Below are 27,814 nucleotides of genomic sequence, written 5' to 3'. Positions count from 1 at the left end.
TGAATTGTTAGTCTCTCCTACCTTTTATAGAAGATTCAAAATTATTATTCTACTTTTAAACCAATGAATACTTATTTGGGAACAAATGATCAAAAATCAAAAAACTCCCTGAACATTTTCTTATATTTTTTTCCCCAAAAGGCACTTAAAATTTTTAAACATAATCTTCCTTGTTAGAAAAAATGTCACAGGATTCAAAAAAGAAAAAAGGCCAAAATAGACTAAATGATTTTTGACATTCTCCTAGTTCTGAATCTACAAAAATCTGTTTCCATTCTCATGGGTTTTTAAGAATAAGACTTTAAAGAATCATCTGACCTAACTCATATTTTTTATAGATCAAAAAAATTTTATATTCTCAAATATGCTGATAATTCTTATATATGAAGTGTTTTATCACATAGTCAATGTCAATAGATTGTATTTCAGAGAACTCAATTTATTTTTACTTGTGTGTTTATATGAATGAGTATAGGAGACTCAGATAAAATTGTAGAGTTGATAAAGAAATGCAAGAGTTAAATTTTTAAATAAACGTATTTTTAAAATCCTGTGGTGGTTGTTCAGTCATGTCTGACGTTTCATGATCACATTTGGGGTTTTCTTGGCAAAGATCTTGGAATGCCATTCCCTTTCCCAGTTAATATTACAGATGAAGAAACTGAGGGAAACAAAGTTGAATGCCTTTGTTCAGGATCACAGAGCTATTAAGTGTCTGAGAAGGCCACATTTGAACTCAGGGCTTCCTAACTTCAGGCCCTGTCCTCTGTGCACTGCGCCACCTAGCTGCCCTATAAAAACACTGGCTTTTCTCAATAAGGCTTTGTTTTTTTCCCAATAAGTGTTTCAAAAAGTCCATGGAAAGATGCAATAGGTATAAATGTAGAGTAGGGGGAAAATTAATTTGTAAAAAATAAGAAAAAATAGCAAAGAGAAAAAATGCTCCATAAAATTTTCATCTTTGTAGCTAAGTGTGATTAAAAAGGAACTTGTTAAGCCAGACATAACAAAAAGACCCAACTCTAATATCAAATTTCTGACAATTCTACCAATATAATCACAGAGAAAGAGCAATACCTGTATTTATAACTTTTGCACAGTCAGAATTCATAATTTCCTCCCCTCCTAAGAGAGATATTGTATTTGGCCATCAGCCATATAAAAAGTTTCTCAGCTAAATGCTTGGCAGGTAATAAGTACTTGATCTTCTGAAAATCTTTCCTCTTGTCACTGAACTTGGTTAAAGTGTTAACTAGGATCATAAAATTATACTCTTATCCGGTTCTTGATGTTCTCCCATTTTGGGGACCTTCTTCATTTAAAGTAATTTTCCCTTAAAATCTTTAGGGAAAAGTCCTTTGGAATAAATAGTATTAAAATTGCCTTACTCTTCTTAATTAAAAAAAAAACAAAAAACAAAAAAAAAAAACATTAGTTACCATTTACTTTCCAAGGACATCTAGCTGTTAGCTCAGTTTCCATTAGACTATTATAAAATAAGAAGTTAATTTCATCTGGATCCTTAGAGGTTATGAAAAAAATAAAACTGAAGATGGGAGATCAACATGTGTAAGGAAAAAAAGTTATTTTAAAAGGGATACCAAGAATTTTCTTACATTTATCACTTCAGGGAATCAAATTGGAGAATACTTATTTCTGCTAACTGAAAGTTCCTGTTAACTTTTAAAAATCATAGGCTAGACATTACAAACCCTAAAAAAAAAAAATCTACATTGAAAATAAAGTAAAAAAAAAGAAAGAAAATAAAGCCTTAAGTTCTGAATGTGAAAACCAGTTTAAAAAAAAAAAAAGAATTCCTGCAAAAATTGTGCATTTGAGGAAAATGCATTATTGCAGGAAACAGTCAAGACAATCTGGCTAAATCATTTCTCATTTGTCTTTTGAAGTATAATTTGGCAAATCGTGTATAAATGCATAAGTGAAAACTTAGCAACTGAAGACTATTCCACAAAATGTAAAAGTTAGATTAAGACAGATATACATGAGAGTCTAACTATAAAAAACAGGAAAGAATTCCAGAGCACCCTTTAAAAATGGAAGAAGTAGAAATTGTCTAAATAAATGATTTTAAATGCCACTGAAAGAGAGAGCAATTTTTTAAAAATTAATGTCAACTTTCAAAGAGGCATCATAAAATTTATTGCAGGAACAAAGATCAGGAGAGGAAAGTTTTAAGTACACGTGTTTATAAAGGGAATAATCTATCAAACCACAGGAGGTGGCAGAACTGCCACCGTTATTACTGTTAGCACAAAGGAATGCTTGGGGGAAAACAATGGCTGCCAGACTCCAAGGGAATTCCTATGAAAAAGAAAAAGATTATGAAATAAGGTATATTAACCTCCCAAATGAATGGATTTTTTCTTTTTAAACACTCCCACATTAAGCATCCCAACTTGATAAACACCAGCTAAAATGGATGGATTCACATCTGAAGTTTTGGACAAAATGCAGCACAATCAAGCACAGAGCAAAGCCAGAGAACCTCTTACCCTTCTTACTTTGAAACAGTTCAATTTGTAAATTTCTTCAAGTACTTTGGTTAGGCACAGAATGAACTGCTGCCTTTATGTTACACATCTCAATTTACACTACATTAATACGTAACTATAACTGGAATAAATGTTTGTTAAATTCTACTAATCTAGATCCCCATATCAAAAGTATATTCAGAAACAAGCCAAAGTATAACTTTTAAATAAAACCAACCCACTGAACATCCAGGCAAGCCTCTTATCTATAAAGTACTGAGCTCTTAACAGAAACAGGTACTCTATTTTAAGTCTGAAATTAAGTATCTGCAGTATCCTGGTAAACTTCTCAAATCAGTTATTATAGAGTTCAATAATTTAACAAAAATCAAAGATGACAGAAATGAGAATGTGAAATCCAGTATAATCAAATTATTTTCTGTCTAGAAAGTAAATAAGTTCTTTGAATTTCCTGCCGACCAAAAGGGCAAACTTCCAACTATCTATTCACTTAAGAAGCATTTAAATAGAATCTTATTATGGAGTTCCACAGCAAAAATATTGCACTAGCTATTCAATTCACTGTTAACATGATGATTAAAAAGCCCTTTCAAACAAAATTTCCACCCAAGCAATGTAACAGCAATGTCTGGAATTAACAGCTCTTAGTGGCTAACTTAAAAGTAGGTGTAGTGAACTGGAAAAGAGATTCAAGCAGCTGGTTCAACTCATCCAGAGGCCTCCGACTTCATGTGCACATTAAAAATACCTAATCTCTGATCTGCTCTGACTCATTCAGAATACTGGTTCCATCTCTGTTGACACCCTTAAGTACCGTTATTACTACTACAAAGATCTATTTTGAACCATCTTCCATTAGGACCGGGCAGATCGGCTCATTACCTCAGTTTCAGCCAAAACACTGAAATCAAAATTTCCTCTTCCTTGAAGTGGCTAAAATGTTTATCAGGTCAACAATTAAAAAAAAAACACATTAATTTTAATACTTTTTATTAAGCGCCTATTACATGCAAAAAAAAATGCATTCTGATCACATTTTTCTCCTTGGAATGGTTAAAAAAATTTTTCTTTTTTCAAGGACAAATATTGGATGATCCAGAAGTTTCTTTCCATAAGGTTGCTTATCAATGACTACAATAAAGGGGTTCGAGTTGTACAATCGCTTTACCCTAGAACTGTCAAGAGGAGCCCCAAAGAAAGTCTTGCAAAAAAGAAAAAAACCCACAAAACTTCTGCAGCTGTCTTCAACTAATTTGCAGAAACCTAACTCGTTCCTTTTTCGGATGGTGTCACTCGCGGGCCCGTGACAGATGCCGCTGGCCCGGTCTGGGAGGCCCCCGCAGCCTCCAGGTGGCATGGCTCCGACCCCGCCAGCCCAACTCTCCTCCGCACAGGCTCTACCTCAAAAAAAAAAAAAAAAAAAAACAACCCACCCCCACCCCCCTCCCCGAGACTCGCCCGCAGCGCTTGACTATCCTCGGAGAAGACCCTCTTCTTATTTGGGAAGCGAGGGGTCGGCCCCGCGGCGGCTCTCCCAAGCCCTTCCTTTCCAGACCTCCGGCTGCACCAGCCCCAGAGTAAGACTGGGCAAGTCCGGAGAAAAGCTGAGCGGCCCCGACACGGACACGAGAACCGGAGCAAAAAAGGGTGGGGGCGAGAAAGAGAGAGATAAGAGAAAAAGAAGAGAGAGATAAAGAGAGACTCCCAGAGATAAGAGACGTAGAGATAGTACAGACAGAAAGAAAAAGAAAGCGAGAGGAAGAGACAGACACCGAGAGATAAGACAAAGATAAGAGAAAGAGGTAGAGAGATAAGAGACATTGAGAAAAAGAAAGAGGGAGAGACAGAGACACCGAGAGATAAGAAAAGAGAAGAGACACACAGATGAGAGAGAGAGAGACAGAGACACAAGGAGAGAAGCAGAGAGAAATAGGAAAAGAGACGTACGTTAAGAAAGAGAGGAAACGAGAGGAGGAAAAAGGAAAGAGCGCAGTAGAGAACGGAAGAAAGAAGAGGAAGAGAAGAAAAAGCGGAAGGGAGAAAGGAGAGGAAGAGGGAGAAAGAAAAGAGAACGGAAGAGAGACATAAAGGAGAGGAAGAGGGAGAGAGAGGAGTGCAGGAGAAATGAAACTTCACTTGTGGTTTTAAATGGAAGCCCAGCGCCCGCGGGGCTCGGGACCAGGCGCGGGGGTCACGCGCGGCTCGCGGGACGACCGACGCGGGGCGCTCCGTAGCGGATACCTGTGGCTCGGGCACGGCCGCCGGCAGTGGGAACGGCGGGAGCGGCGGCAGCCGGGTCCTGGGTGCTGGAGCCGGGCTCGCGCCCGGAGGAGGCGGAGCAGGGGAGGTGAGCCCCGAGGGCAGGAGCGGCCGCCGCGGGCTGAGGAGGGAGCCGGGGGCCGGGGGCGGCAGCGGCTGTCGGGGGGGCCCGGAAGCGGCGAGTGCAGTGCAGGGTGCGGAGGTGCGGGCGGCCCGCGCTCGCCTCCACCGCCGAGGATCCCGCCGCCGCCGCAGCCCAGGCCGGGAGCTGAAGCCGCGCTGGCCGCCAGCACTCCTGCATAAGAACGACGACGCTTCCCCTCAGCGGCCGCGGGACAAAATAGACGGCGACGCCCCGCCCCCTCCGGCCGCCCTCATTGGCCGTCCCCCCTCGCCCTCCGCCGCTGCCATCAGCCCGTCGGGACCCGGCCGAGGCCCAGCTGCCCTTCTTCCTTCTTCTCCTTTTGCCCTCCTCTTCCTCCTCTTCCTCCTCCTCCTCTTTCTTCTCCTCCTGTTCCTCCTCCTCCTCGTGCTGTTCCTCCACCTCCTCCTCCTCCTTCTTCTCCTCCTCCTCCTCCTCCTCCTCCTCCTCCTCCTCCTCCCGCCACTCCTGTCTCCGCTCCCCGCACGCAGGCCATCGGGGGAAAGGGGCGGAGTTTCTGTGACCCGCCCCTTCACTTCTACGTAATGCCCTCCCCGCCCACCCGGCAGCGTGCAGGCGACGAGCCTTTCCAAACGTGAGGTCAAGAGCGCGTGCGCGCGTTTCCTTCCCCCTCGTGCCCGCCCTCAGGCCCGCCTCTTTTTCCGTCCCCTCGTGCCAGCTTCCTAGTCAAAGACGACCTCCTTTCCTCCTTCTCTCTGGAGTTGCTAACCCCACCCCTTAGTGGCGTCATATGACAATGGGCCTCTCTGAACCGGGATACGCACGCGCCCCACTTCTCCCCGCCCCCTCCGACCCTTTCTGAGAAAAGCAAGTTGGCACGCCCCAATTTGGAGCTCTTCCTCCGGGTCGTGGGGAAGCGGGGAGGAACGGGAGGAGGGAAGCATGCCTAAGGGGCGGGGCCTCCCGGGCGCGTGCCGGACGGACTTGTATTTCTCCTGCGACACGTGACCCTCTACTTCATTCCCCACCCCACCACCTCCCTCATGAGACCCCCTTTTCTGCAGCCACACATCGTCGCTGGGAGGGAAGGTAACAATCGGGAGGGCCGGAGCAGGGGCGGAGGGGAAGGGACAGAACAATGTGGCGCTCTTTACCCCAACCAAGAATTCGAGGTGAAGGTGAGGGTCCTAGTGGTTCCCAGATGTCTTCTATGACGTCTTAGAATTCTCCACGCACCCTTGTGGGGGGCGGGAATTGAGCGAAAGTATGTAATTCCCGTGTTTCTTTATCCGAGGTTTTTTTATATTTAACGTTAGATAGCGAGCTGCTTGAGGGCAGGGATTGTCTCTAGAGTCCCCGTGCGCTTTTAGCGCACTGCTTGGCACCTAGTGGCACTTAATAAATGTTCACTGAACGATTTTCATTCCCCACTGTAAGCTCCCTGAGGGCAGGAGCCAAGCCTTAATGTAAAATCCCGCAGATTCCGGGGGACACAGCCCTGGCTGCTGCTTGTGGACAGAAAGTGTTTATTTGTGGGAAGGGAGGAGTTCTTCGTAGCTCCAGCGTTAACTAGTAGGTGCTTAATAAGTGCTGTCTGAATGGAAGCCTTCAGATTAGGTGCCTGCTCCGCGCAGAATTGGACACGTGTGGGGAGTGACGTAAAGATGATGACTCATATTATTGCATCCAGTAAAAGGCAGCATAGATAGGACAGTGGTTGCAGAGCTGGTCTGGGAGGCAGGCAGTCCCTAAGGTAAGATGTAGAGGGTTGATTGTCTGCAGAGGGGCCAATTTACTGTCAGTTTCCTGCACCGATGAAATCTACACCTGTGAAATCCTCAAAGCAAAAGGCAGAGCCTTCTTATGACATTTGAAGCCCTCCATGGTCTGGCTCCAACTGTGGAGACATTGCCTATTCTCTCCCTGACTCACTTTGTTCCATCCCAGTTGGCTTCCTAGTTCCCTCCCTTACATGCTGTAACATCTCCTTTCTATGCTGCTCTGAACCACCTGTCCTCAAAGCCGCAGCCTGCTTTCCCTCCTCACCTCCACACCCTGAAATCCAATCAAGGCTCACCCCAAGGCCCGCACCCACTGAAGCAGGGAGGGTTCTCGGAGGTTAGAGGCCTGCAGGACCAGCCTCCCACCCAAGAGGGGCTCGAGAGGTTTGAGAAATGAGGTCTGATACTGCAACAGTCAAGGCCTAACAGGGCAGGAGTCCTGGGGGAACCGGCCTGGAGGGACTCCAAAGAAGAGGGTGGGAGTAAAGTGCAGGGGTCATGCAATAAAGTGGAGGAGGAAATAAGGGGGCGTCTTGAGTAACAAGAAAAGCTAATGTTTGCCATGGAATTTGCCTGCTTTAGGTAATTTGAACCCTACACCACCCCTGGAAGATAAATTATATTATTGTCATTTTACAGATGAGGAAACTGAGTCTAAAGGAAAAGTGAAGTGATTTGCTCAGATTAGTGCTCTAAGTTAGTGTCATGACACTGAAGATCCAGGCCTGAGAGTTGGGAGAAATGGCTGTGCCGTGGGCGAAAAGAGGGCATGTGGGAATGGTGCAGAGAAAGATGGGGTAGGATCATGTGTGGTCTTGTGGGGTGTGGCTGCTACACTACAAACACTTTCGGGAAATCAGAGAGGGCTGGGAGGAGCCCTTTCTCCAAGAAACTGGGAAGGGAATTGTTGCAGAAGAAGGAATTGGGAATGCCAAGTGAGGGAAAGAGTATTAGATTGTCAATTCCTAATGCCTGGTATTATGGCAGTATAACCTACAGACCTTTGCTCAAACTCATGGGTTCTTTATCAATTCATAATTGAAGGAAATGCTCTAATTTTCCGTTGGAGATTTAGAAAAATAAAAAGTCAAATTTTACCGTGCAATTAATAGATTCTCTCAAAATCTAACCATGTCCTTCCAGAGGGACTTGGGTTAAGAACCCTATCCTACATTGTCCCTCCAAAGTCCCCCTAACCAATTCATGGCACAGGTAGCACCTAATATTCATCTCAGAATTGGAAAAAAATCTCAGTAATCCTCTACTGCCTTCACTCTCACTTCGCACAAATACCATTTATTTATATCGCCTACACTATGCAGTGTTGCTCACTGTCCCATTTGTTCGTCTTCCCTTGAACCTTGCTCATGCTGCCTGTCTCCTGTGCTTAGAAGGAAATCTCCATCCGAGTCTCCACTAGTTAAGACTGTTCTTTGCTTGCAAGACCAAATCCTACTTCCTCCATAAAGTTACCTTTCCCCTTCCACCCACCCCTCTTTCCCATCCTCTCCAGCTGGAAGAATCTATTTTTATTATATTTTTAAAAATTGCTAGAATCATGTCTGATTTTGTGTCTGGCCACAGTGACAAGTACAGAGACTGGTCCATAACTTTAATACTCTTAAACTTTTGATTTCTCTTTCCATGTGTTCCTTCCCTTATTACCAATCCTACCCCATCTTTCTCTGCACCGTTCCCACATGCCCTTCGTTCTTTAGAATGCAGTTTCATATTTTTGTGGACACGAAGTTCATTATCCCCTTTTGGGAGATGAGCCTCTGCATTTAGTCAGGCTGGCCCCCAAAAGATAAACCCAGAAGCCATCCTGGGGGCATTTAGATAGAAGGTGCTTTAAACAGAATTTAATTCCATCTATAGGAAGTGATTCCTAAGAGGGCCTCTGAGGTACCTTGCAATTTTATATTTTGTTTTTTTGCTTTCTTTGGGTGTTCCTTTCTTAATATTTGCCGATTTTCTTTTGCTTTCTTTTTTTTTCATTCAAACTTTTAGGAAGCCTGATTGTTTAAACAAATTTTGAAATGTCTTTATAGTCTTATCTTTTCTTTTCTCCAGGTCATATGATGGCAAAAATGAGTTGCTTTAAGTATGTTTTGAGTCCAGCCCATCGACCTGAATCTTTTTTCTTTTTAATTTTTATCCTAAATGTAGTAGCTCACAATATAAAAAATCCAAATGAAAAAGATCATTCAAACCCATAAATTCTACATTCATAATTTTCTTTTATAAAAACTGTATGTTAACTAACAAAAGTATCTTAGTTCTGTTATCCTTATCTAATATCTTTCATATATGTGTAATTGGAGTGCAATGTTGTTGCTATTATTTTTACAGTCATAGGAAATATATATATATATATAATGTAGGATCTTCATGTCTTCTCATTTCTTTATATTTTCAAATATTGCTTGTTATTTCTTATGGTATAAAAGGCATTTAAACTAAAGGGGATGGAGAAAGGAAAAAACAGATTATGTACATGGCATCCCAAAGAGTTCAGTATAGTTTGAAATTTTAAGCTGTAAGGTTTGAGATTCTAGATCATTAAAGAGATAGTTGGTGAATCTGTAGAAAGGAAAATGATAATTACAAAGAGCCAGCATAGCTTTGTCAAAAGCAGGTCAAGACTGACTAAAATTTTTTAAAAGAATTCCCAAACTGATACTTGAAGGGGATAATGAAGATATAGTTTACCTGGATTTTAGCAGAATTTTTGATAAAATATTTCATACTGCTTTATGGGAAAAGTAGAATTGATGATGATCTAATTTAATAGATTCAGAGCAGACTGTTTGGCCAGACTCATAGTGTAATAGTTAATGATTCAGTAACAACATAGAATGATGGGTCCTGTGGAGTATCTCAGGGATCCATGCTTATCCCTGTTCAGTTTAACATTTTTTATCAATGAGATGGGTAAAGTTATAATAGCATGCTTATCAGCTATGCAGAGGACGCACAACTGGGTGAGATAGTTAATGAGGAAAGCCAGAGACCAGATCCAAAAGAATCTTGATAGGTTTAAACATTAGACAAGTCTAATAAGTTGAAATGTATATATATGAACTCTCATACTTGGCTTCAGAAGGTCAACTTCACAAACATGAGATAACTGAGATAGGGTTAGATATCAACTTATCTGAAAAAGATCTGGAGGTTTTAGTGGACTGTAATTCCGTATGAGTCAGCAATGTAATAAGATAGCTAAAAAAAGCTAGGGAAATCTTGGGCTGCATTAAGAGAGTCACAACTTCCAGGAATAGGGAGGTTATGATAGTCCCATTATACTTTGCCCTCATCTGACCTGAAGTATTACGTTCAGCTGAGATCTGGCACAGCAGATGATGATCTGGACAGTGTCCAGAGGAGGGCAACCAATGGAGGACCTTGAGTCTCCGTCATGTGGGGAAAGTTGGAAGAGATGGGTATGTTTAGTCTGGAGAAGACTTATAGGGAACATGATAGTTGCCTTCAAATAGTTCAAGATCTAACATAGAGGAATTAAAGTTGCTTTTTGGCCCAGAAGGCAGAATCAGGAAGTTGTAAAGAGGCCAACTGAGTCTTGATGATAGGAAAAAAACTGCCAAATAGTTACAGCTGTCCCAAAGTGGAATGGGCTGATTTAGGAGATGGGATATTGTTTGTCCTTGAAGAAGCTGGATGGTCACTTGTTAGCTATGTCACTGACAGAATATAAGGCCTTTCAGAATCAAGATTGTTTGTTTTGGGTTTTTTTGTCTTTGTATTTCATGTGCCTAGCATAATGCCTAACATACATTCAAAACTTCATAAATGTTGTTGATTCAATGATTATTATAGTGAATGGACTATGTGGCGTCTGAGGTCCCTGCCAAGTCTAATTTCCTAATCACATTCTATTAGGTTCCACTTACACAAATTGTTTAGCCACTGTTTAATCATTAGATACATGAGTTGTGTATAGTTTGGTATTTTTTGTGATTTCATGTAAAGTTTTTAAACAGATAAGCCTTTTTATGCTTCTTTTAATAACATCTTTAGTAGTTTAGTCCTAGTCCATTGAGATCAGTGGAATAAAATAGCCTATTGTTATGTTGCTTTATCTAGATTCTTTTCTCCTATAAAATCTTCCCAAAAGATCATATGTTGATTCCTACTTTCAAGTTACAACCTACATTTTTGCATTCTTCTTCCTTTTTTCCCAAAATTTTCTTCATTCCAATAAATCTGGAAAAATCTTTTGGAAAATTATTACTTCTTAATTTTTCTTTTAAGAAAAAGGAGACTTTAATATGATTCTACAAATCCAAACCAATGATTCAATTTCCTGTAACATAATAATTTCAAATAATTTCCCAAAAAGTACCATTATGCCCTGTTTTGAAAAGGAATAAAATATTCCACAAAATATTCCATATTAAGCATTTGTTACATACAGTATATTGCACTTGTAATATTCTTTTCTAAAATGTAATGGTCTCTTCTTGGGGTTTTCTTGGGGTCTCTGGAGGCAACCTTTGTTTCAGTTCAGTAATCACCACGAGTGCAGCCAAGGGTTAAAATCCAAATCCTTTATTGTCTCTTCCAGTCTTGTCTCCTTTCCTGGGCCTGGTTAGCTTTCTTAGAGGCCTATCTCTCTATTTGGTTCCGTGAGCTTGAGCTCCTGCCATCAGTCCTTTGTCTTCTCTACTTTTGCCAGCTTCTTGAGGTCCTCCTGAATGTGTCTTGGTTTCTGTGGGGAGGCAGGATCACTGCCACCACTTTTCTGGTCTTCCCTAGTTCTGATTCTGGCTGAGCTTGTCCGAGCTTATGTGATCTCTTATCAAAGGTGTGAATCTTATAGAACTATAGTAAGTACTAAGTACATGTACTGAACTAGAGAATTGTTAAGCACCATGCTAAATAATCATTATCTCTATCAGTTCCACTGACTTAGCATCTTGTTTCAAGTTCTGGCCCATAACTATTTTGAGAAATCCACAGAAATTAAATGATATCTCTGCTCTCATGAAATCTATTTACAATTATATAACTCACACATACAGTATGACCCAACAATTATCAAGCTATTAAGCTTTTGGGACACCCTGTATTATAATTTGACTTTACAAAATGTATTCTTGACAACTCTTTTGATAGATACAAGAATTATCCCCATTTTGGAGGTTGTAGGAGCTCAAAAGGGTTAAAGGACTTGTCTTCAACTATACAGCCAGTAAGTGGAGGATCTAGAGCTATAACATACATGATCAGTAAGGATGTAAAGCCCAAACAATAGTCTATACCAGTTATGGAGGATCCACTCAAAACTTCCCGGAATTGGTGGCATTTGAGTTAGTTTTTAAAGAGAGATAGAATTTCAACAAAGCAAGTATAGAGAGCACCATGGGCAAAGGAAACAAATGTGAGCTAGAGCAGTGAGGTGGGAAAGTAAGGTGTGTATGTCATGGGTGTATTCCAGTTTAGTTAAAACATCAAGCACATGAAGTATGATGTAAGGCTGAAAAAAATAGGGTAACTGGTAGCAAGTCATTAGAAACAAAGTAGATGCATCACTTGGAGAATGGCTAAATGAACTGTGTGATATAAAAGTAATGCACTGATACTGCATGGGGAGAAATGATGACTGAAGAAGATAGAGAAGCCTGAACTGATGCAAAGTCAAGTTAGCAGAACCAGAAGAGGAAGACTTCTGTAATGGAAATGGGAAGAATGATGACCAAACAGTAAATAAGCCCTATGTACTTAAAATTACCAATCCTGGTTCTGAAAAAGAGAATGACAATACACCTTTCTCTTTATGGAAGTGAGAGACAGTGAGGGTGGAATCCTGCATATCCCTTCAGATAAGCTGATTTTGCTGAATGTTTTTCTCTTTTATTTACATTGGTGTAAGGGCTAGCTCTTTGGGTGATTTATATTGGAAAGGAAAGATTTATATTGGAAAAAGGGCAGCTAGATGATGCAGTGGCTAGAGCACTAGTCCTGAAGTCAGAAGGACCTGCGTTCAAATTTGGACTCCACACTTAACACTTCCTAGCTGTGTGACTCTGGGCAAGTCACTTAACCCCAATTGCCTCAGGGGGGGAAAAAATGATGTCTATTGGAAAATAAAGATGATATAAAAACAAAAGATGTCAACAGGTTACTTCTAACAGAGATTTTTATTTTTCAAACTTTTCAAATTCTTTTCAGATTCTTGAACTAGTAGCTCATATTCACTAGCTCTTTCAATTTTTGTGCTTATTTTCATCTCCAGAAGGTTTTCAAGAGCCACCATCTTCACCATGCAGTTCCATCAGTTTTCTCAATTGAATTTTTTGAGAATCTTTTTTGAACAAATATGTCTTAGAGGTGTTAGATATACCAGGAAGCATTATCTTTGACTTATTCAGTGCTTTCTGGAATCAGTTTATTGACAGATTCTTTGAAGTCATTTGTGGTACCTCCTGGATCATCATCATTTTGTGAATTTGATAGATTTGTTAGTGTTGGGCAAAAGAATTCTCAGAGATCTAGTTGTTAATGCTCTTTGGTAAAGACAACCCAGAATGGATAAAGCAAGCAGGGCTTGGTGGTTTTGATATCAACATGAAGTTTAATAGTTTAATCCTATTCTGTTCTTTTTTGATCATGGAACACATCTTAGTATTAGTAATGTCCATTCTATGGGAATTAGTTAAATAGTTTCTACCCTAAACATCTTTAGTAATCAACTGCATTTTTAAAAAGCAACCTCATCATTCAGATCAGCAACAGCAAGGTTCACTTCAGAAATATAACCTAGAGACTATTAGAGACAGTTTTTTCCCTGTAATTCTTGTGACCACCATCTTAACAACATTGCATATTATGAGCAACCTTCCCAAATGGATCCACCACTTTCTCTTGGGCTCTTTTTTTTTTAAACAATCTTTAATCAGCTATTGATTCTTGCCAACCACCATAATCTTCCTCAGAAATACAAAAGCAATAGGAAAAAAAATTGAAGAGAAAAATAAAGCAACACCAAGTGACAGAAGTCCTCAATTGTCAGAGTGAGGAGTTCAAATTTTATTCAGCAGTTCATGGGGAGGCATCGAGTGATTTTGAGGAGAAGAAATGCATAAGAAATCATTCACTATATAAAGAGGAAGAGAAGGAAGAATGGAAGTGGGAAGGATGAATGCAGTTAGCATTCTTTCTGACATGTACAACCTAGCCATTACTTGGCCTGGGTGGTTGAACAAGTAGCTATTTGCAAAACCACTTAATAAATCAGCTTTCAGCTCTCACCCAAAAGGTTTCTGACCACATTTGCACCTGCAGTCACAGTGCTGCTAATGAAGATGCAAAATCTCTCTATATATCATCATATTTTCAGCATTTGGAATCCCAAACAAACCTCCTACTTCAAAAAAATAAAGATGCTTAAGAAACTCTGAGAGGTGAAGAACCTAAAACCTAAGAAAAGGGTACAGTTTATTCTAGGTTAAAAATATATATAATATATATATATATATATATATAGGGGCCAGGTGCAGACAGGATGAGGAAAATGGTGGGAGGAGGGGCAGAGATGTTCAGGTTCCTTAGGGACAGAGGAAAGCCAACATGGAAAAGGTTTTGATTTCTACAACAGTGACAGAAAAACACACATCTAATCTGCATCTGGCAGTCATTTAATCCTCCTCAAACAATTATTTTTACCTACCCTCACAAAATCCATGTGAATCTATACTCAAGTTACCGTTCTTGAGACTTGAACCTCTTCTACTTCTCCAAATGACAGCAAGTTGCCTTTAGCCTCTTTTCCTAATTTCTAGGTATTTTTTTTTTGTTTCCATGCTTTTACTGGACACCAAAGTCATAAATTTTATTCTGCCATTGCTTCTTTTTTTTATTATTAATTTTATAATTATAACATTTTTTGACAGTACATATGCATAGGTAATTTTTTACAACATTATCCCTTGTACTCCTTTCTTTTCCGAATTTTTCCCATCCTTCCCTCTATCTCCTCCCCTAGATGGCAGGCATTCTCATACATATTAAATATGTTAAGTATGTCCTAGGTACAATATATATGTGCAGAACCGAATTTTGTTGTTGTTGTTGCCAAGGAAGAATTGTATTCGGAAGGTAAAATAACCTGGGAAGAAAAACAAAAAATGTTAACAGTTTACACTCATTCCCCAGTGTTCCTTCTCTGGATGTAGCTGATTCTGTCCATCATTGATCAACTGGAATTGGATTAGCTTTTCTCTGTGTTGAAGATATCCACTTCCATCAGAATACATCCTCATACAGTATCATTGTTGAAGTGTATAATGATCTCCTGGTCCTGCTCGTTTCACTCAGCATCAGTTGATGTAAGTCTCCAAGCCTCTCTGTATTCCTCCTGCTGGTCATTTCTTACAGAGCAATAATATTCCATAACCTTCATATACCATAATTTACCCAACCATTCTCCAATTGATGGATATCTGTTCATTTTCCAGTTTCTAGCCACTATGAAAAGGGCTGCCACAAACATTTTGGCACATACAGGTCCCTTTCTCTTCTTTAGTATTTCCTTGGGATATAAGCCCAGTAGTAGCACTGCTGGGTCAAAGGGTATGCACAGTTTGATAACTTTTTGGGCATAGTTCCAGATTGCTCTCCAGAATGGTTGGATTCTTTCACAACTCCACCAACAATGTATCAGTGTCCCAGTTTTCCCACATCCCCTCCAACATTCATCATTATTTGTTCCTGTCATCTTAGCCAATCTGACAGGTGTGTAGTGGTATCTCAGAGTTGTCTTAATTTGCATTTCTCTGATCAGTAGTGATTTGGAACACTCTTTCATATGAGTGGAAATAGTTTCAATTTCATCATCTAAATATTGTCTGTTCATATCATTTGACCATTTATCAATTGGAGAATCTGCCATTGCTTCTTACACTGAAAGTGACTGATCCTTTGAGCAGCCCACCATACTTTCCTTCTGTAGAGGAACTTGGTGGCCTCTTTACTGCATTTCTGCCTGTTGTTCTTAATCCTTGACAGACTTGGCCCCCCACTTCATGGTTGCCAAGTTCATCTTTTGTGAGGATTTTATCAAAGACCTTTGGGAAGCTTGCTTAAAGGATATCTACCTGTCTCCTTATGCCACTTTCAGTTAATACTTTTAAAGAAGTCAGTGGATTGGAGGCATGTTGTTCCCTTCTTTAAGAAACAAATGACCTTTCATTTAGTTTGAACTTCTCACTTATTTAGGAACATTAAAATCATCACTAGTAACTTGATATTTGTTGAAAATTGACATTTGATTTCACTTTTCACAACTAGCATTTATCCCTTTGGGAGCTGTTCTGTGAAAGGTCTGTTGCCAAACAATTGATGTTAATTGAAGTCCCCTTTTAAGAATTTAAAGAGAAATTAGAGTCATGTGTCTCTGAGCACATCTGAAGTAACTCCCTTGGTTATATTAGGGCCACTGGGGGTATTAAATCTCATTACTTTACAACTTTATATATGTCTTAATTTCATGATAGAATGGAAAAAGAACTGCTATTATATCCCAGAGCCTACTGCTGAGAAGTCCTTCTCTAGAGATGACTGAGCACAGTTACTGAGGATCAGATGTATAGCTCTATGTCAAATATATGTGTGTGTGTATTGTGTGTGCACATATATATGTAAATGTATAATTACATTCTATATATACAAATATAATATACCACATATTATATATAATATATATTAGCACATGGATCCCTTTTTTGAAGGCAGTTTTAGAATAGGCTTTAGAATAGTTTAAACCTACATACTGCAAATCTACAGGGAACACAAAAATGCCACAGGAACGTTTTTACCACCTCTTCTAAAGAACTAGCAATCAGGACCACACAGATTAAACATGGGTAGATTCGGAGGAATGGTAAAGGCTTACCAGACAACAGCCAGGCTCGGATGTGCTCCCTGTGTCCCGACCTCACCATTCCCTCCTCCACTTCCTGTGCTTAGTGAATATTGCCAAAGGTTAGCTGGCATGGTCTTCACACCGGCACTAATTGCAGTGTGGATCTTGTACTATTTTGTTTCTCACATCTTGGTGGGAGCAACGTTGCCCTCTTTAGTGGATGGGCCAAGCTGTGTGCCTCTGGGTCTGAACACACTTATAACAACTAAGCTGGGGGAATCCCACCTCTGGCCTGCCATCATCATCATCTCTTCCACTCCCTCTATGACTTTGGGCAAGTCCCTTCCAAATAAGTTAGAGACTTAATAAATGCCTCTTTTTTTTAATTGAAGCTTTTTGTTTTCAAGACACATGCAAGGATAATAAATGCTTCATTTTTTGTTGAAGCTTTTTATTTTCAAAACATATTCTAGGATAATTTTTTCCCATTGACTTTTATAAAACCTTTGGTTCCCCCTTTCACCCACGTCCTACCTAGATAATAAGTAATCCAATATATGTTAAACATGGTAAAAATATTAAATAAATGCTTCGTGAGCTAAATTAAATCTTTCCACCTCTGACATTTCATGTTACTCTGAGATCCCTTCTAGACCTGACTTTTTTTTTTTTTTTCTGAGACAATTGGGGTTAAGTGACTTGCCCAGGGTCACACACAGCCAGGAAATATTAAGTGTCTGAGGGCAGATTTGAACCCAGGCCCTCCTGACTTCAGGGCTGGTGCTCTATCCACTGTGCCACCTAAATACCCCTAGACCTGACATTTTTTGCTCAATGTTCCAAAGTCCCTTCTAGTTTGAACATTTTATGTTTTTTTCCTACTTCCATGTTCCCATCCTGAAACAAGTATTCACTGCTCTATAATTCAGATAATGTTTCCCATATGCTTCCCACTATGTTACCAAGAGGCTGTCTCTTGTTTCCCTGGCTCCTCTGGCTTCCCCCCACTAATTTGGGAATGCTACTCCTACTGGCAGGGCCTCAGCTCCCATGGTGCTAAACAAGAGTGAGAGATTGAAGTGGAAAGAAGCAATATCCTCCACTTACACTCCAAAATGCAGGACTCCTGGTCCTACTTCTGTCACAGAAGCACAGGGAGGAACCACCAAAAGGGTGACCAGTTGTTTACTACTCGGGCTGTTATCCTCAAAGATCCCTAGAATTCCTACCAATCTGGTACAAGCCTGGGGTACAGTATGATCCCAGGCAGGACATCCTGGAAAAGAAGAGATTGGGGAAGCTGATAGCTATCATCAGTATATGAAAGGCTGCCCTGGGGAAGAAAGATAAAACTTATTATGCTTGACCTCAGAGGACAGCACTTAGGAGCAAGGGGGTTGATGGAGTTGGGCCCAGATAGGTTTCAGTTCAACTTAAGGAAAAACTTGCTAAAAATTACAGCTGTCCAAAATTAATGGAGTAATATATTTCCCAGCATTGAAGGCTTTCTGATAGATATTGGTTGTACAGTTGTGAGAGATGTTGAAGAGAGAGATTTTTGCTCAGTTATAGGTGAACTCGGTGATCTATTAGGTGCCTTACAACTCAAGCATCTGTGATCCAGGGCTCTGGCTCAATCAAGTTTGGTTGAATCCCCAGAATAGCACTGTCCTCAATTAGACCCCCGTCTCTACAGCCTATCTGATCTTTCCTGTGTCCTTCAGACTGGAAATCCCCAAAGGCAAGCCATATTTCCTAGACTTATCCCAGGGGGATTCCCAGAGCACTAGAACAAATCAGTACTAGCCTCTAAAGGAGTCACAGATTTGGGAAGGAGGTTTGTCTTGCTATTGTCTCTTAGCATCTGCCTTTTTTAACAAGTACATGGAAGAGATGAATGATTTGGTATCTCTGAGCCCTTCAAATTTGATTACATTTAAATACATATGGAGTGCATCCAATTTAAAAATGGATTCTAAAGAATTGCATATGACTAACATATATTGGATCATTTACCTTCTAAGGGAGGAAAAAAATTTGTAAAGGGTCAATGTTGAAATGTCCCTGTGTATATATTTTGAAAATAAAAAGCTTTAATTTAAAAAAAAATTAAAAATGGATTCTAAGCCTAGCATATGCATCTGCTAGTTCACCCCCTTTAAAATTTTAAAATAGCACCCATCATTTTTAACCACAAGGTAGCAAGAAACAAGACAGTGAGCTATACCTTTGAATTTAAGTTCCTTCCCAAGAGGCATAAGAGCAGAAGCTCTTATGAAGGGAACCATGTCCTAATCCTTCATCTCTATGCATGTTAACATAGTTTTCCTTAATCCTCAAGATTTAATTGACACAGAGGATAAAAGACTCTGGCTGTCATTTCCTGCCCACTTGAGTACAACACAGCCATGAGAAATACAGACATGGAGGGCTGTTTATCTGGGTGACCACAGTGGGCACTTCAGAGGCAGAGGGTCTCCATTCAGCTGACTTATCTCAGGCTATCCTCCATGTCTATCAGTCTTGCTGTTTAAGTAAGAATGACTTATGAGAATTTTATTTCATTCCAAGATCCAGCATGAACTACCAGAACTGAACCTGGTCAAGTCTAGCCCAGAAATACCACTACCCCAGAAGTCACAGGGCCATGGAGTTCCTGGAGGGCTACAACAAATGTTCGTCAAACTACTATGGGAGAAGGGTTATTATCTCTCATCTTGCTTCTCCTTTCTGTAGACCCTGGAGGTAAAGGGGAACAAGAATGACTCCCAGCCAAGTGCCTCTCCTTTGAGCCATAAGTCCATCTCTTCCTTACCCATCCTCAAAAGTATGAAGGTAGGGAGGGACACCTCACTGCTTCAAAGGAGGTCATTATTAGGCCTCTTCAGAAAGATTAACTCAGTTCAGCAAAGATTCCCTCACTACCCACTCACCTTCCATTCCCTGGCAGTCTGGTTCTTGTCATCAGCACCCTGGGGAAAATACTGTCTCAAAGGTCAGAGGGAGCCAGTAACTTCCATGGTCATCAGGTTACTAATTTGTAAAATGAGGGTGTCATACAAATTTATCCCTGAGGGGCCTCCCAGCTCTAATAGTTTATGGTTTCATAACTTCTTAATGGCCAAATCTCCAAATCAAATGACCTTTTCTCAGTCCTTATTCTCCTTGACCTCTCCTATTATTTCACAACACTACCCACTCTTTCCTTAAATTCTGCAAATGGAACCTGCCCTGGCTCTTCCCCTAATTAGATCCACTCCTTTGTCACCTTCATTAACTTCTCTCCCTCTATTCACTTCCCTAGCATAGGTGGTCCCCAAAACTTTCTCCTCATCTCTAATCTATTACTTTCTTCCTTGATAATTTCTCCTATTTCCCTAACTCCAATTGTTAAATCTGTGAGAATCACTCTCAAATTAACACATAAAGTATTTTGGGAACCATAAGATAATACTACATAAATATTATTCTCAAATCTATATAACCTCATCCTCTCATTTAAACTGAACTCTGGAGCAATATGATTTCTCTCTGGAAGCATATTGCCCGCCAAGACATCTTGGTGTCCTTTTCTAACCAATAAAGCATTTCTTGTCACAAAAAAACCCCAAAAAAACCAAACCAAAACAAAAAAACAAGTGAACTCTCCTTTCCAAATGCCCACTGAATGTCTTCTCTTAGGTGTCAAGAAAGCCATTAGAAATTCAATATGTCTAAAACCAGCTTCATCAGCCTTTCATCAAACTGGCTTTTCCCCTTTCCTCCACTCTGACTTAATGGTAGTAAAAGAGATCCTATTGCTGAATATGGGTTGGACAGGATGGCCTCAGGGGTTCCTCCAATTCTGAAATTCTGTGATGGCTTTGTAAAGAAATGGCCTAAGAGAGAATTTCACCTTCCTTATTTTCTTTGAGTCTAGACTTCTGTCACAGCTACCCCTAGTTTCTGCCTTGGCCCCTAGAGAGGACCCAAGACTTTTACCGGCCTAAGCAAAGGACCAAAATGAACAAAATCAAATCAACTCCTCCCCCCCAACAACAGCAACCCTTCTTTCTTTAAATGAACCAAGACACAGCAGGGTTAAAAGTAAATCTATATGAGATTATCAAGGCGTGATAGAGTATTGGGAATAGAAAGGCCTACTCAATCACTGCTTCTGCCCATTTTTTCCTGGATGCCTTGACAAGTCTTTTAGTTTCTCTGACCTTTATCTTCTTCATCTGTATAAAAGGATGAATATTTTAATTATTTTCCTCAAAGAGTGTTTGTGAGAAAAAACCTTGTTAAATTTTAAAGAGTGATAGAAATGGGAGGTGGTAATAGTTTTATTCAGTCTGGCATTTCAGAAACTTGCTTTTGTGTGGGCAAATCAAATTTTCAGAGCCTCTGTTTCCTCTTCTGTACAGAGGGGATGATAATGTTTGCACTCCCTGCTTACCAGATTGGAGAAGCATAACTATCACCCCTGACTCGTTGTCTCAAGCCAGGCTGATGAGGATTCTGCATCAGCCCCCTAAAATGCTGCAGTGTTTCTTCTCTCCTACTATTATTAGGGAGCCAGTAACTAGCAGTCCATTTCCTATTACTTTAATATCACTTAGCTTCACAAAAGGATATTTACTTTGGATATTATAGCAAGAACAAATATACAGGCATTTCCCCCAGTCACATAGCATAGGTCCTACCAAATCCATGTCCAGTTCCAACACAAATGTCAGTGGGTGCTCCTGCTGGGCTGGGTCCTAAAGGTGACCACTAAAGATTGAGTCTTGTTCACTCGGGCCATTGATGCTGCATTGGATGCAAAATACAACATGGATGGTGATTCCTAGATTACTATGACTTGTTCTTCCAACATTTGCAATTGCCAAGGCCGGAGATTCCATTCCCTGTACCCCTTACTGTAAAAATACAAAGTCACTAGCCAAGAATCAAGGACCCATACAACCTCTGGAAGGCCTTCCCCCCTTACCATGTGGTCTGTACCATGAGCAAAAAGAGTCATTGAGTGAAGGTGGAGGGAAGCAAAACTGATCCACCTTTTTTAAGTAAATGTTTTTGTTTTGTTTTTTGGAAGGCAACTAGGTAAGTGACTTGTCCAGGGTCACACAGCCAGGAAATATTGAGTGTCTGAGACTAGATTTGAACTCAGGTCCTCCTGACTTCAGGGCTGGTGCTCTATCTACTACAGCATCTAGCTGCTCCCAGTTGATCTTTTTGAATGCTTCTGAAGTATTCCAAGAGACTCTCTTTCCCAGTGTTATGGAATGGCTGCCCATATTCCTGGATCTCCCAAAGGCACTTCGTTCATAAGATCTCACGATTCCATAAAGCTAAGTCCTCAGCATCCCTTTTTGGGTGAGGTACACCCACCAAATTAGTGTGGTCTACACATGTGCCAGATTCCCATTTCATGAGGAAAGAATCATGCATACTTTAAAGCCCTATATAAATATAATTGTTATCATATGGTTGTACCCCTAAAAAGGGCACACAGTGATTGTGATAGGTCAGAGTATACATTGAAAGAGTTAGGAAAAGGTAAAAAATTACTTGGGCCCTGCAGATAGGGGCTGGATCAGCAGAGATGACCAGGGAAGGGCAATCCGAGAAGGGAGAGCAGCATGACAGGAATGTGAGGGACCGCCAAGAGATATGTCCCCGAAGGCTCTGTTTTACACAAGTGGAAGCCAGGGGGTTCCCAAGGTAGTTGAAGTGCTGGAAGGTTGTCTATAGAATTCAGGTGGATTTCCCTGCTCACTAAGGCATTCCCTCATGATTATAGGATAGTAGGCTAAGACCTAATGTTAGATAATTCCTCATGGACCTGTTCTTCTTGTCGAGCCTTGTTCCTGCTCAAATATCACCTTCGAAACACTTTAGTACCACAGTAGGAGGTGCCAAGTAAAGAAATAAGAGAGAGCTGGCCCTCCTGGCAGCATCCCGTACCTAAAAATCAGGCTGGATCCCCATAACACCGTGGTCCGTGGGGGAGGACTCCCAAAGAGAGATTCAACATAGACCTGGAGGGGGGGGTCAGAGCTGTAAAGAGCATTTCTTTTCCCTCATCCCCAGTGTGTGGCAAGAACTGGTCCAGCAATCCTTATTGGGGGTTTGCCCGTGGGAACAGTGCAAATTTCTCACCAACTGTCCGGCAGGAGACAGATCAGATTCCAAGTACACCCACAACATGTTCAAGTGGTCAGCATCAGTTCACCCAACTGTGTTCCTTCAGTAAGTGCCATCTGCTTCCAGTGAGGCAGTGGTCTGGGAAATGTAAGCAAAAGGCCCTTTTAAATAAAAAGGATCCATAAAGTCAATGTGGAGGCCTGGAAGCTTCATTGAACAAAAGAAGCTTCTTTGAACAAAAAAGCCATGGAAGAAGTAAAGAGCAATAATGAGCTAGAGTGACACTGGAGGGATGTTTTGTTTCTTGAGAGTTATGATAAAGATATTTTACAGTAACATTTAAAGGAAATTCTTGGTAACCACAGCTATTGAACTTTATAATGCAGTATATTACGAGTACTGAATTAAAATGAATTTTTAAAATCATACTTTCCAAGCCAACCATATTTCCACACTTTATTTACTGTATTTACAGAAAGTTCAATAGAGGTATTGTGCCCTTCCTGCAGCAGGATGGTTTGTTTTAATTGTAAATATTCTATGTATTTTGCTTAGCTGTAAAGGAAGAGAGAAAAACATCAAATACTATCTGAGGCCAGCTTGGGTCAGACTAATGCCCCTGATTAGTCTGAGTAATGGAACATGATGGGGATGGATGGGACTCAGCAAAAGGCATGGGGAGAGGAGGAGGACATGAGCTTTTATGGTTCAGACACCATCTACGGTTTCAGTTCTCTTTGGACAAGTTACAGCTCTGCCAGTTTCCTGAGTCTTTTCAAGGCCATTGTCTTTCAGTCAGATTCAACAAACATTTATTAAGCATCTCTCCAAGATGTCTGGTGAGGGGGAGGCCTTTGAACAGCTCTGCCCCACTTAAATCCAAGTCCCTCACAAGACAAGACTTCTTTCCAGTGATGTCATTGGTCTTCAGAAATGAAGGAGGAACAACTGGGTGCAAGGCTCCTGGCTGAGGATGGTCCCTGCCCACAAGTAGGTATGCTCTGGCTCCATTCCCTCAGGCCAGATTGCTACATGACCTCCTCAGGGTACCCTACACACTCAGAGGAGGTCAGAGGCTCCTCTCTGTTCATTATTAGCAGGATGCTCTCCTTGCTAAGGGGCCAGTAACTCCATTTCACATCCATTTGCCTTTAAAAATAGGGATCTGGGTGAGCTTGGAGTTCATTTCTCGAGTTCAAATCTAAACTCAAACACTAGCTATATGACTTTGGGCAAAGTAATTTGATCCTCGGTTTCTTCCTCTGGAAAATGAAATAACAAATCATTCCAGTATCTTTTCCCAAAAAAGCCCAAATAAAGAGCCAAAAAGGACTGAAAATGACTGAACAACAGAAGCCTCCGTGAAAGAATATTTGCTTCAAAGACAAAAGCAAACCTACATACATTACCCCAGCACATCTGCAGCTCTTTTCCCCCATACCACCTTAATCAGAATAAGATGAGGTGCTTAATTTAGCTCAGCTCCTACACAGCCTTGGTCTGACTAACATTCATGTAGAAAGCCTCACTGCTTGATGACCTCTTGTCCAGGTTTCAGAAAGGAACTGACTTTCCCTGGGGTTATTGATGCTTTGCTGCTTAACTCAGCCAGGCCTCAGACTCAGAAATTCCTGTGGCTCTCTCCCAATCTTTTGAAACTCCCAAGGTGGACGAGTCTTCTCCATTGACCAAAGCCGCCGAAAGCCAAGGAAGCAGAGGGGAGCTAAAGATGACAGACGGTTGAATGTCTCTGCAACTAATCAAAAACTCTGCGACCCACAGTCAGCCAAGTAGAACCAGGTCCAGAATATCCATATATGCTCCACAGTCCCTCCAAGGCCCTTCCCTGACATGGTGCCATAATAATCCCAGGGTCACTGGGGGAGAGTCCTGTCCCAGATATTTTGCAGGAAACAACTCAGTGAAGACATTGTTAAAAATATTACAGGAAAACACAGTGAGGACTTGAGCTAAGTGACAGTCATGTGAAGAAAAGGATCCGTTTTAAGAGATTGAAGAAACAATTGATCAGACTTTGTTATGGAGGTGAAAGAAAGAGAATGAAAAGATACTGGAATAGTTTGCCTTTCCTTCTCCAGGTCATTTTCCAGATGAGGAAATTGAGGCAAGCAGGGTTAAGTGACTTGCATTTTCACACCACCACTTAGCTGCCCCATCCAAAGAGTTACCAAATCTCATTGATTCTGCCTCCATGACATCTATTACATCTATCAGATTACTCACAGAATCAATAAGCATTTATTAAGTCCCTACAGTATGAGAGATATTGTGCTAAACACTGGGGCTACAAAGAAGGGCAACAGTCCCCATTCCCATTCCAGGAACTTCATTCCAACAGGGGAGGAGCCGATAAATCACCTATAGACAGATCACCTATAGACAAGAACAAGAAGAAATCTTTAAAAGGAAAGCACCAGCATGAAGAGGGATTGGAAAAGGCTTCCTAAAGGAGCACCCTTGTTCAGCCCCCACCCACCCCCAGAGTACCACTCTCTGAATAACTGCAGGGGCAGTCTGACTGTGCACACACGTGCTCAACACCTTTCAGCAGTCTCCTGCTCAGCTCCAGCTCCGCCTGACCCTGAAGCCCTTCCACAATCTGGCTCCCATATAGCTTTCTAGTCTTTTTCTATTCCCGTCAACTTCACAGATTCTTTGTTCTGGCCAAAATGAGTAAATCACGTTTCCCTGAGTTGGTCGTGCCATTCGCTCCTTGCCTCCATCTCCTAAAGCCCTTACCTCTTTTCAAGGCTCGGCTCTTCCCTAGCTCCCCCAGTTGTGACTATGTGGTCTCTCCTCCATTTCTGAACACCCCACTTCTGGATTTCCTACATTTTCCTAAGAATACTTCTAGAAGACTAGAACAGTTTGGGTTTTCTTCTTGTATGTCCAATGCCTTTCACAGAGAGAGTGCTTAACTAAATCCCACTCAACAAGCAATTATTAGCTATCAACTGTGCTCAAAACACAGGTATGAAGGTTAGAGATAAAAGACAAAACTAAGAAACCTCCATTTACACACAAATGAATACAAACACAAAGTAATTTCCAATGGGTAGGAAAGCACTAAGAAGAACTGAGACAACAGTCACAGAACTGACTATGGTTAGTTGGTTCTTAAAGTTTGGTAATTAGGATTCCTGGAGATCCTTTGGGAGTCCCCAGATACCTTTCCTAAAGGTCTGCCAGATCAAAACTATTTTCATGATAACAAAGTGTTTTAATTTCCAATAAGATGAATATTAATAGACTTAGCCCATATATACAAAAACTCTTTGCGTTAGGAGGGATGAGTTTTTGATCATTTTTAAGAGTTGGAAGAATACATGTAGATGGTGCTGGACTTGCATACAGGAAGAACTGGGTGTAAATCCAGCCTCACTCTAGTCCTGGACAAACCATTCAACCCCTGTTTGCCTCAGTTTCCCCATCTATAAAATGGGGATAATAATAGCACTTGCTCTCAGTGTCCTCCTGAGGTTCAAATAAGATTATAATTGTAAAGTGCTTAATACACTGGCACATCATAAGGGCTGTATAAATGTATGAGACCATTTTGAGATCAAAAAGTTTAAGAACCATAGTTCTTGTCCAACCTCATTTTATATGTAACCTTTGGGTTTAGGGTGGGGTCACACAAACCAGGCCCAGGCTTGGAGCAAACTGAAAGGATCAGTCCTTTTTTGCTCATCATGCTCCTCTTCAGAGTTTACACCGAATATAAATCAATATTAGCTGACTTGTTGGGGGACAGCTTTGCATCCAGCCCCCACCACAGTCCCCAGCAGTTATCATTATACCGTCGGCATTCCGGACAGCTATTCGAAGAATCTGTGATTTTGTAAGCCCGAGTCACTGCGGGTGGGAAGAGGGATCTCCTATCTCCAACAGTGACAGCTAGCTCTACCAGTTGGGACCCATAGGGATCCAGCAGATAAACGCTTGGTTTGTGGGAGCTCTTAGAGACTAAGTAGGTCACAGAGCTAATAAGTACCAGGATTCAAAGACTGGGCTTATTGACTACAAGCCCTCACTCTGCTTGCCTCTCAGTAATCAAGCTTTCCACAAACCGGTGTTGGATGGATGGACAGATGAAGGGTCCTGGTGCACAATGTGGCCGGTGATATGTAGTCTCTCGATGTGACTCCGTGCTGCTGCTTCCTTTCTGCGCCCCTCTTTTGGGCACCCTCCTTTTATAATAACTGTCATTTCAAGCCATGTCAGTGTCTTCTATATCTATTTACAAACATATACTAAAGCACACACATATACTTTAGTTTTTCAGTTCGGTGTTCTCTCCACTAATTCAGTCTCTACTCTGTGCCTTGGGCCAAGGTAGATGGACAGCACAGTGGTTAGAACAGCCACGGACTAGCTGTGTGACCCTGGGCAAGTCACTTAACCCCAATTGCCTCAGCAAAAAACAAAAACAAGAACAGCCGGTGGTTCAATGAACAGAATGCCAGGCCTGGAGACTGGAAAATGAGGGGTCCAAATCTAGTCTCAGCTTTTTGTATCCAAAGAGCTTATCTCAGTACTGGCCTCAAAGCAGATACTTAGCAATTATTGATTGGTGATTGATTGATTGATTGATAGTTTAAGTGGCTTGCCAGGGTTTCTTGGGGTGGAGTCTCTGACTGAATGGACAGACAGAAAGTCCATCGGGACACATTTTGGAAGCCTTTCTGCTTTGGTCTGTCCTGCCAGCTGGACACTGGCTTGAGTGTATCAAACAATGAGGCATTGGAATACCTCATTAACTAAATAAATAGCTTCTATTTGGTATAGTCTGTCTTCTGCACTGTTTCTGTGAGGCTCTTTCTTTGTATACCTAGCACTTAGTGCCTGGCACATAATAAGCATTTCATAAAAACTTGGTTTTTATTGACAATATTTGATTGTTTTGATGTGATGCTTTATAGTTACAAGCCCTCAGTTGATTCTCATCATACATTTTCCTATAATGTATTCAATTTAATAGTAAGGACAGCTAACATTTGCATATCACTTTAAAGTTTGCAAAACCCTTTTCAAACATTATCTCATTGTATCCCCCCTTGAGAGAAAAGTGTTATTACCATCCCTGTTTTTTCCAGGGGGAAACTGAGGCAGGTGGAGGTTAAGT

The 27,814-nt window shown here is 41.1% G+C and overlaps 1 protein-coding gene and 2 long non-coding RNA genes across 6 annotated transcripts in view; 1 reads left to right on the top strand and 2 right to left on the bottom strand.

Annotated features, from left to right (window-relative positions):
- FAM53A (family with sequence similarity 53 member A) overlaps nt 1-5,370 on the bottom strand; it is a 105,450-nt gene extending 100,080 nt beyond the window's left edge. For 2 of the 3 annotated variants that reach the window (XM_074273565.1, XM_074273563.1), the window contains exon 1: nt 4,755-5,246. The gene's annotated coding sequence lies outside the window, so the exon portion shown is untranslated. Of the gene's footprint in view, nt 1-4,754 lie in introns of all 3 variants that reach the window. The other variant, XM_074273564.1, reaches the window with a different exon arrangement.
- A 31-nt stretch (nt 5,371-5,401) lies between these two features.
- LOC141546065 (uncharacterized) overlaps nt 5,402-27,814 on the top strand; it is a 39,354-nt gene continuing 16,941 nt past the window's right edge. Inside the window, exons 1-2 of one of the 2 annotated variants that reach the window (XR_012483223.1) lie at nt 5,402-5,964; nt 14,832-15,004. This is a non-coding gene — a long non-coding RNA (uncharacterized LOC141546065). The remainder of the gene's footprint in view (nt 5,965-14,831; nt 15,005-27,814) is intronic. The other variant, XR_012483222.1, reaches the window with a different exon arrangement.
- Nucleotides 20,492-27,814, bottom strand: part of LOC141546066 (uncharacterized) — a 42,072-nt gene continuing 34,749 nt past the window's right edge. The window contains exon 2 of the long non-coding RNA XR_012483224.1: nt 20,492-21,697. This is a non-coding gene — a long non-coding RNA (uncharacterized LOC141546066). The remainder of the gene's footprint in view (nt 21,698-27,814) is intronic.

This window comes from Sminthopsis crassicaudata, chromosome 6, assembly GCF_048593235.1.
Source record: "Sminthopsis crassicaudata isolate SCR6 chromosome 6, ASM4859323v1, whole genome shotgun sequence".
In the NCBI taxonomy this organism is placed as follows: Eukaryota; Metazoa; Chordata; class Mammalia; order Dasyuromorphia; family Dasyuridae; genus Sminthopsis; species Sminthopsis crassicaudata.
The sequence above is the reverse complement of the archived record's forward strand: the minus strand, read 5'-3'. Positions and strand labels throughout refer to the sequence as shown.